A 10,457-nucleotide genomic window follows, 5' to 3' on the forward strand; every position below is an offset into this window, starting at 1 on the left:
ACATTTAAACACCATGTTGACCTTTCTGAAGCTATACTGACTCTCAGGTAGATGGCAATCTTCCAGATGAAGGATGAGCCTATTAAGGAGGACTCTGGAAAGAATCTTCCTGGAAGTGGCTAAGAGAGAGACTCTCCCTGCCATGACTGTCGCAGGACAAACTATTTCCTTTTCCTTTCTAGAGATGGACAATGGAAGCATTCTTGAATCCTGGGGGGATAACCTCATCTTGCTATAAAACCTGGAAGATTTCAGTGAACTTTTGTATAAGCCCCTTGGTTTTCCTCCAGGGTGTAGATTTCTTGAAATCCACAAACTTCCATTATCCCATGTCATCTTTTCTTTCTCATTTTTACTCAGGGGGCCATTGACTTTGTGTTGCCCTTGTTGGGATCTGTTGAGATGCTGATAAAGCTTCAATTTCATTTTAAAACGAAGAGGCAGAAAATGAATTTGTCCTCCTTTCCCCTCTAAAAGTGAGAGAAAATAAAATAACAATAAAATAAACAAGTGAAACAACCAAAACCCAAAATGAAACCATAAAGTGCCAAAGAGCTTTGTTTATAAGTTTTCAAGTAAAAACTGAGAAATACTAATAAAGTTTGGGTTCAACTTAATTTTACCATCAACATCAGGCATCCCCACCTCCATCCTCTTTTAATGGTCCTTTTGCCTAGTCCCCCTGAAAGATCTATAGAGAAAATTACTTGGGCAGAAAGTAGATTCAATTGCACGTCCTGGAATAGGAGAAACAATTGCTGTTCTCATCATATAGATCAATAATTTGCTAATGCAGTATTAGCAACAGCAACAACTCCACCAGGTTAAAGGAATTTTACACTGAATAATGATGGCCTAGAGATGGGAAAAACTTTAGGAGTAAATCCTGACAGCCTTTTACTATTGAGGGAGCACATACCAGTGAATCAATAGTACTTGTGGTGAAGCTGGGCTTTAAAAATGTTTTATTTTGCTGCCTAAGAACATTGTTGGGGAAGTTTCTCTTAATATTAACACACAGGATCCAGGGCAGCTAAATCTGGCCTACTGAAGGGCTATCTATTCTTCTGAAGAGACAGTGCCCTTCCTCACATGCACCAATGCTTCTTTTCTTTTGAGAAGTTCTATTCATTGTCCTAGGGCAGAGTCTTTCTGGGGGTGCATAGCATGACCTTCTTACAGCCAAAATGGAGCACGAATGCAGTAGAAGGAAGAGCAGGTCTTCACCAGCTAGGGGAGCAGAAGACAATGTGTTTCTCCCCCACGCCCAAAGCCATATACATAAAGATGCATATATGTACATACATACACATATGAATATATATCCATATTATGCACATATGGACATAATTGCTTATTTTTGCATATAATTTCCCCCACCCTTGTCTTCAGTGCAATGTAAAATTTTTAAGGTCAGGGGACATTTCAATTTTCTCTTTGAAAACCCAATACCCATTACATAGCAGATATTTAATAAATGTTTGTTGAATTAAGTGAAAGGGTGCTGGTGGGGGAAAGAAAGAATAGAGGTCCCTGACCCCTCTTTGCTGATCTGTGTCCCTTACTTGGAGATATAGCTCAATTTTCCCCTTCCTGAATAAAATGATAGCCTCATAGAGTCTTGATTTTGAAAAAAGCCTCAGAGGGCTTCCAGTCCCACCCCTAATAAATCTTGTCCCATATGTTAGAAACAGAAAGGACCTTAGGGATAATAGGATTATAGATTTAGAGCAAGGGTTTTGGAATATGAGAGCTTGGGTTTTTGAAACATTTTGATAACTGTATTTATATTTTATTGGTTTCCTTTGTAAGCATATTTATTTTATGCTTTTAAGACTTTATTCTGAAAAGGGCAGAGCATATTTATTTTATGCTTTTAAGACTTTATTCTGAAAAGGTGCTTCACCATAATTCCAGTGGGATCCATGATACAAAAACAAAACATTTAATGCCTCCAAATTTAGAGCTAGAAAGCAGCTGAGGGGTCATCTAATATAATCTGCCCTTTTTTTTTTTTCAGACGAGGAAATAGGCTCAGAGAGTTTAAGTAAGTTTCCCAGTGTCACATGGGTATTAAGTGGCACAATCGGGACTCCAAACCAGTTCCTCTGACAAATCCAGTCCAAATCAGAAATAAGATTAGGGTTCTAGAGGAAAAGTAGAAAGCCAAAGGTTAGTGAATGTGTTCAGTGTCACTCAAGTAATTAGATGCATTTCACCAAGGTTGTGTTGTGGATACCATCTTTGTTACCATTCAAAGAATCATGCAATTTTGGAATAGCATGGGCCTGAAATGACTCTTTCCACCAGTTTACCTGCTTTACAGATTTGATTGAATTCAATGAAGAATTGATATGTGTTCATTATTTCTTTGGCAAAGAGAGGATGCTATGCTAATCACTGGGTCACTAAGATGAAAAAAACACAAGTCCCTGACTTTAAAGGATTGATAGTTGAAATAAATTCAACTGAGGTCAAGGGTTAAGGGACATGAGCAAGGTAATGCATCTACTGGGGGTTGAGGGAGAGAAAAGAACTATTATCTCTTAGCTGTCAGGCTTTCTCTTTTCACTCCCTTTTACTACCCCAACCCCATCCTTAGGCTGACATTTGATGAGCATATGAAAGAAAGCAGTAAGGAAGGGAAGTGATCTTTTTCCCCTATTAGCAACCAAGGTGGTAAGTATACAAAAGTGCTGAAAAATACTAGTTGCTTCAGTGAATGAATGAATGAATGAATGAATGAAGAGTAACTGTGAGCCCTATACCTTTATCTGAGGCCACATCCTCTTTGATTCATTTCTCCTTCCTGCTTTGTGCTGTCAGGAAAATAATGAACAAGGGAGTTATTTCCTAAGATGTTGGAACACATTACAGAATTATGGAACTGGAAGTAACCCCAGATATTTCTTATATTTCAGTTCTCATATTTTACAAAGTATGACACCACCTTGAATCTGATGACATCCAAAGGATGAGGTGAAATGTATTAGGATCATAGATCTAGAGCCGAATGGAGCCTTAGGGATCATTTTTAGTCTAACACTCTCACTTTGCAGATGAGAAAACTGAGAACCAGAAAGATGCCTTGGCTAAAGTCACAAAGTGAATAGGAAGGATCAGAGGATGGTATTCTATCCCAGGTCCTCTAAAGTCAGGACTTTTACCTCTGCCACATAGTTGTCTTGAGTCTGTTATGAATGGGTAAAACAGAGAGAGAGAGAGAGAGAGAGAGAGAGAGAGAGAGAGAGAGAGAGAGAGAGAGAGAGAGGGAGGGAGGATGGATGAATGAATGAATTAAAAACAGTACCAGCTAGTATTTATAGAGCATTTTAAGCTTTTCAAAGGACTTTACATATTATCTCATTTGATCCTCACAGTAACCTTATATTCCTTTTACAGACAAGGAAACTGAGAGGTTAAATTACTTGCCCAGGGTAACACAGCCCAGTGTCCAAGACAGGATTTGGATTCAGGTCTTCTTGACTCTAAGTCCCAAACTTTATTATGTTACCTAATAATTTTTGAAGCACTCACTATATGCAAAGCACTTTCCTAAGCACTAGGGTTACTGATACAAAAGCAAAATTAGTCTCTGCCCTGAAGGAGCTGATATTCCATTTGTCTTTTTTTAGGGGGCAATGAGGGTTAAGTGACTTGCCCAGGGTCACACAGCTAGTAACTGTCAAGTGTCTGAGGCTGGATTTGAACTCAGGTCTTCCTGAATCCAGGGCTGGTGCTTTATCCACTAGCTGCCCAAAGAGTTGATATTCTAATAGGATTAGTAAGTCAGTCAGCAACTTTTATTAAGTTACAGATATTTGTCAAGCATTGTACTAAACACTGAAGGCAAAAACCAGTCCCTACTCTCAAGGAACTCATAGTCAACAAATATGATAATAAATAATAATAATAATAATAAACAACTAACATTTTAAAAACACCTACTATGTGTCCAGCATTGTGCTAAGTGCTTTGCAATTATTACCTCAATTGATCCTACAACATCTCTGGGAATCAGGTACTATTATTATCCTCATTTTACAGATGAAGAAACTGATGCAAACAGAGGTTAAGTGACCTGTTCAAGGCCACATAGCTACTAAATGTCTGAGGCAGGATTTGAACTCAGACCCTTCCGAATCCAGGCCCAGCACCTTACTCACTGTGGCACCTATGAAGGAGTGGTGATCAAGGATTAGACGCTTTGGTCTAAAAAGTCACAGGAATAGTGAGTGGAGCCAAAGGGGTCTATATTGATATACTCATTACAAGATCAATGGTAATATTGATCTCACTATGGTTCAGAATAGGAAAAGGAGAATGGAAAATTGTGGGGGGCTAGGGGGAGAGGGGATATAGCAGAATAGTAGAACAGTGATTGGTAAGAAGATGATCAGGATGCAAGATGAAGAGAAGCTGGGGCCACCTAAAAACATCAGGGCCTGTGAAATATAATACAGAAGTTGAAAGGTTTAAAGCTTCCAGGACATGATCTGTGGTTAAAGGTATAGCTGTTGGTCTGCTGCTGGTAGGAAGATGATAATGAGAAAAAGAGAGAACAATACCCTATGAAAGGAGATTAATACCAGTTCTTTCTCTACAAGTGTCTTGTGATACAAATAAAGGAAAGTTCTGTCTCCTCCAATATCTAATTCTCTGACCCTACACCATCACTCCTAAAAGTTGCGAATGACATGAATTTAAATCTTTGATGTCTCCTTCTCCCCCTCAAGCCCTCTCCTTCCTACTATTTTTTTTTTTTGGTGAGGCAATTGGAGTTAAGTGACTTGCCCAGGGTCACCACAGCTAGTAAGTGTCAATTGTCTGAGGCCGGATTTGAACTCAGGTACTCCTGACTCCAGGTCTGGTGCTCTATCCACTGCACCACCTAGCTGCCCCCCTTCCTACTATTTTTAATAGTCCCTCCTTAAGAGTATCGCATGTCTTTTGCTCTCCACTGAACTTCCAGGTCTCCAGCAAGGGCTTCCCTTCTTAGTTTATTATGTTCAAAATCTTTACTCAGTCACTGTGGTAGAGAGAAACCTGGATTGTGAGTCACATCACTGGAGGCATGCTCTTGGCTCTGTTACTGACTTTCTCAGTGATCTAGGGCATCACTTCCCTGTTATGTTCCTCATCTGTATGATTGGGGCTTGGATTTGATGATCTCTAAGTTACTGCCTTCCCTTCCAACTCCAAAATCTATGAGTCTATACATTTATGATTAAATCATATTTGTGCTATGTCCAATTCTCAGGGTGCTGTTGACCTCTTCTAATTTATGCTATAATGTTAATGGTAGATAATAGCTTTGGGGTTACATACTTGTGTTTTTACCCTACTCCTATTATCTTTATTAAATTTAGGGACTAGCATGGAAATTTCAGTCAGGAACATTTATCTATGTATCTGTAAAATACTATTCAGTGATTTCTGATTCTTCATGACCCCTTTTGGGATTTTCTTGGCAAAGATGCTGAAGTGGTTTGTCATTTCCTTCTCCAGTTCATTTTACAGATGAGGAAACTGAGGCAAACATGAGCTTCCCAAGATTACATAGCTAGTAAGTGACTGAGGCCAGATTTTAACTCAGAAAGATGAGTGTTCCTGACTTTAGGCCCAGCACTCTATCCACTGCCTCTTTTATAACTAACCTTTCCTTTAAAGTGATATATATATATATATATATATATATATATATATATATATATATATATCTTTTCTTTCAATTATATAATACTTAATTCTAAATTTACCAAGAGAATGTAGCTCTCTTAGGAATACATCATGATAATCAATTTAACGATATGAATACTCTATTCCCCTTATATATAAATTCATGTATAGTCTGATTTTCCTAGCAGGTAAACTTTTTAGAAGAAGTAACTTTATTTTCTATCAATGTGGAAGTTCCAGTCTCGTTAAATGTTATTCAGATGTAACTTTCTAGCAGGCCTATCATTCCTTAGGAATATCATTGATTTTCAAAAACAGCATGGTGAGTGCCCACTTGTCTATACAACTCAAATATATTATATGAGAAAAGCACCAACAGAAAGATGTATGGTGGATCTAAATAGGCTAAAACAAATTACTAAATTTGCTTAAGAGCACACAAAAAAATCCATCATCCTCTGTTTGCACTACCAGAAATGGAGGTGAAGAGAATGACAATCCAAGGAGTACATGAATCTTCTAAATATTAAAGAAACCACAGGATATGGGTAGAACTGATATAGAAGATGTGTAGAAATGTATGGATAAAAAGCAAGCATTCTAGGACAGGAAATGATCTATACCATTTGAGTAAGATCCATACTATAAGATCACAAATTCTGCTGGACTTTGCTATTTTTTGCCACTGTTGACCAGCATCTCTTTTTATCTCCTGGGTCTACCTTCACAATTTATTTTTTTTGGGGGGGGGGCATTATTCATGTCTGCTTCCTGCCCCAGTCCCTTCTTTCTTTTTTTTCCCTATATGCTGTCACAAGGTATCTCACCAGCTATCATGAGTTCAATTATTGTGGTTGGTCAATCATTTTTCAGTTGTGTCCTACATTTTATGACCCCATTTGGGGTTTTCTTAGCAAAGATACTGGAATGGTTTGTCATTTCCTTCTCCAGCTCATTTTGCAGATGAGGAAACTGAGGCAAACCAGGTCACATGCCTTGCCCAGAGTCACATGACTAGTGCCCAATTATTACTTCCATACAAATAATCCTCTGATCTCTAGACTCAACTCTAATTTCTCTCCTCAATTCCCTTTTGCTGCAATGCTAAGTGCCTACTGAGTATCTCCACCTCCCCAGCAGGTAGGTTTATATCCCTAAATCTTCTTGAACTCTTCCCCCACCCCCCTCCACTCTTCATATCCACTCAGTTTTGTTGAGTCTCATTAACTTGATTTTTTCATCTTTCATTGGTTCCCTTCTCTTTACTCACATGAATACTATCATAATTCATGTATTCCTTACCACTTCATCACCACTGACATGGACTATTGCAACAGCATCCTATTCTAGCTCCAGAGCATGTGGTAATGTGGGGACCAATTTTTAATTGGGGAGTGCTAGCTAAGCGGCTCTCCGCAATATTGGGGCAAGGAAGGAGACCGGCAGCCTCCCTCAAAACAGAACAGGATTTATTTTAACAAGGACGAACTTAAAAACAAAACACAAGCAGGATCAGTAGGATCAAGGGAAAGGAAATAAAATAGGGAAAGGTAAATTATAATACCTGAAAAAATACCACCGCCCAGGAATCAGCTGAAAATACGCAGCACAATGCCTGTCCCCTCCCCCAAACCTAGAAACTCCCCACACAGCCCCAGCCAATGGGATGGCCGCTCTGACAGTCACATGACTGCCCTCACTAGGCTTCCAATCATTATAATTTTGCCAAGCCCATTTAGGCATTGGCGAGTGGTTATGACGTGAGGTGCCAGAGCCCTGGCAATGGCTACAACCAGTGGGTGGAGCACCATGCGGTTTGCGGAGCCCCAGGTCAGTGTGCAGAGGCATAAAAACCTCAAATAACAATTAATTCTTTACAGTAAATACAGAGAGATTAGGTCCCCTGCCCATGGTCACAAAACTGCAAGTGGGGGAGGGGCTGAGAATCAAGTCAAGTTCCTCAGACTCCTAATGCAGAGCTCTTTTCACAGTACCATGCTGTCGCTAATAGTGTGGAGAGGGATAAAAGAGCAATGGATAGGGCAGTGGTCCTAGAGTCAGGAAAACTTGGGTTCAAATTCTGCCTCTGATATTTCCTTAGTGTGTATCATTTAATTCCTCAATGTGGCATTTGATCACTCTGAACCTCAGTTTCCTAACTATAAAATGTGAAGAAAACACATGTAGTAACTACCTTACAGGGTTGTCATAAGGTGTAAATGTTACTGTCTACTGCCCATAAATGTTGGCTCTAAATGTATTGTCCTGGGCTGGGCTTTCTTTAAAAGTGATGAGGTGTTTTTGTTTTTCATTTTTTTGTTTGTTTCTTGTTTTTGTTTTTTGCAGGGCAATGAGGGCTAAGTGACTTGCCCAGGGTCACACAGCTAGTAAGTGTCAAGTGTTTGAGGCCGGATTTGAAATCAGGTAGTCCTGAATCTAGGGCCGGTACTTTATCCACTGCACCACCTAGCTGCCTCCATTTTTTTTTAAAAGAAGAAATGCAAGCTATTAATAACCATATACTATGTGATTGTGATGGGATACTATTCTGGTATAAGAAATGATGAGGGAGATGGTTTCAGAAAAACCTGGAAAGAAATATGAATTGATGCAAAGTCCAGTATGCAGAACCAGGAGAACATTGTACACAGTAACAGCAGCATTGCATGATGATAAACTAGGAAAGAAAAATACTTAACTATTTTAATCAATACAATGAATCAAGACTTCAAGAAGCCTTTGATCACAAAATCCTGCCTGTGACTGAATAATAACCCTATCAACATCATATACTTGACAAAGTAACCATCTATGCTCTGCTTAAAAGATTTCTAGGAAGGGGGAAACCTACTTTCCTAGGTTTCACTCTAGCGTATCTCTAATTGTTAGAAAGATTTTTCCGGAGTGGCCTCTCCACGTGGCCTTGATTGAACATCAGTTTGAGGACCTTTGTGGACATCAGTTTCTTTCACCTTTAGAATGAGAAGGGAGCAGGTGACATCAAAGGGTAATAGTTGTCACTGAAGCACTTAGTCAAAGAAATCAATTCTCTCTCCCAGAATCAAGAATCACTCAGATGAAACCTATTGTGAATGGACTACTTTTAAATGCTAGAACATGAGCAACTTTGAAGCTCTCATGAGGTCTTCAATTCTCCTCAATTTCCTATGTCAGGTTTTTCTACCTAGTTCTTCCTAGTTCTTATACATTAAATGGTAGCCTCCTGACTCTCAGACATTCATGTTTCACTGACATATTCACAACTCCCCAAACTTTTTCTATCAAATCGATAGTCCTTTAAAAAAATCACATCTCAGACTCCAGATGTTTATATGATTTATTTTTCTTTAAGTTTTTCATTCAATAAAAAAGAGTTACTTAAAAATGAACTGAAATACACATCATGCTTATAGCTCTGAAGGCTTCACCATGAGCATCCATCACTTTGGCATCTTGAAACTGTGTCCCTATACATTCATTTATCTAGTTTTTAATATATAAAAGCTCTTTCCCTGCCTACTTAAAACATTATACTGTTCCCACACAAGTGAGGCATCATCTTAAGTCACAAAGGGATTTGAATCTTTATATCATATACCACAGATTTGTTTTGTCTAAATCTTATCTGAAAACCATTTCCTCGGGTATATATGTATATGTGTGTGTGTGTGTGTGTGTGTAGCATGTCACTGGAATGAATCATGTTCTTTGAGTATGGAACTTTCTCTTCCTTCTTTCCTTCCTTACCAATCCTGCCAGATTGCCTATACTGTCTGGGATAGGTTTCCTTCTCACATCTCCAAAGCCAAGGATATGACTTTTCCCTTGGGGCAGAACAATAATTTCCTTAGGTTGCTATGATTAATCACACATATACATTCTGAGACAGTACTAGAACATATATTTATTATCTGTGTTTTGATGAAGGTCTCAGAGATGATTTCTGTCTTCTGAACAATAAGCTCAATAAACTCATGCTGTTTTTCCATGAGTAAAGCAAGATCCTTCAGCCTAAAGGGACATACACAAATGACTTGCCCAGGGACTCACAGCTAGCAAGTGTCTGAGGCTTGATTTGAACTTAGGAAGATGAGTCTTCCTGACTCCAGGCCTGTCCCTCTATCCACAGTACCACCTAGTTGATCTAATTAATATTAATCTCTCCCTCATCCTTGCAGGATGAGGACTGAAGAAAATGTTGTATCTGAGAAGAAATTTTAATAAAGTTCCCAAATGTTCATAATGTTGAACTTGAATGAATTTTAGCATTTGGGTTTTTCTTGGCAAAGATACTGGAGTAGTTTGCTATTTCCTTCTCTAGCTCAACTTATGTAACTGAAATAAACAGGGTTAAATGACATTCCCTGGATCTCACAGCTAGTAGTGTCTGAGGCCAGATTTGAATTTGGGAAGCTGATCCTTCCTGACTTCAAGCCAAGCACTCCATCCACTGCACTACCTAGCCTCTTCCAAATATTTACATATGTTGTCTCATTTGATCATCTTATAAGTTAGGCACTATTATCATCCCCATTTCACAGATAAATACCGAGAAAGGTTAAATTACTTGTTTAGGATCACACAGATAAGATGTATATTTTGGTAAATCTTAAATTGGTTGAATATTAAGGAACACATGGACACTAGAGAGAGTTTATTAGGATAATTGTTAGAACTGGATATAACAGCACAACAGGTCAGATTTACATTCAGGGAGAAGTCTTTCTTTTCATGCAGAGTCGATTACTATTATCTTCTATGTAAAGCTCTGATGACAT

The sequence above is a fragment of the Dromiciops gliroides genome, chromosome 1 (assembly GCF_019393635.1).
Source record: "Dromiciops gliroides isolate mDroGli1 chromosome 1, mDroGli1.pri, whole genome shotgun sequence".
NCBI classification, from domain to species: domain Eukaryota; kingdom Metazoa; phylum Chordata; class Mammalia; order Microbiotheria; family Microbiotheriidae; genus Dromiciops; species Dromiciops gliroides.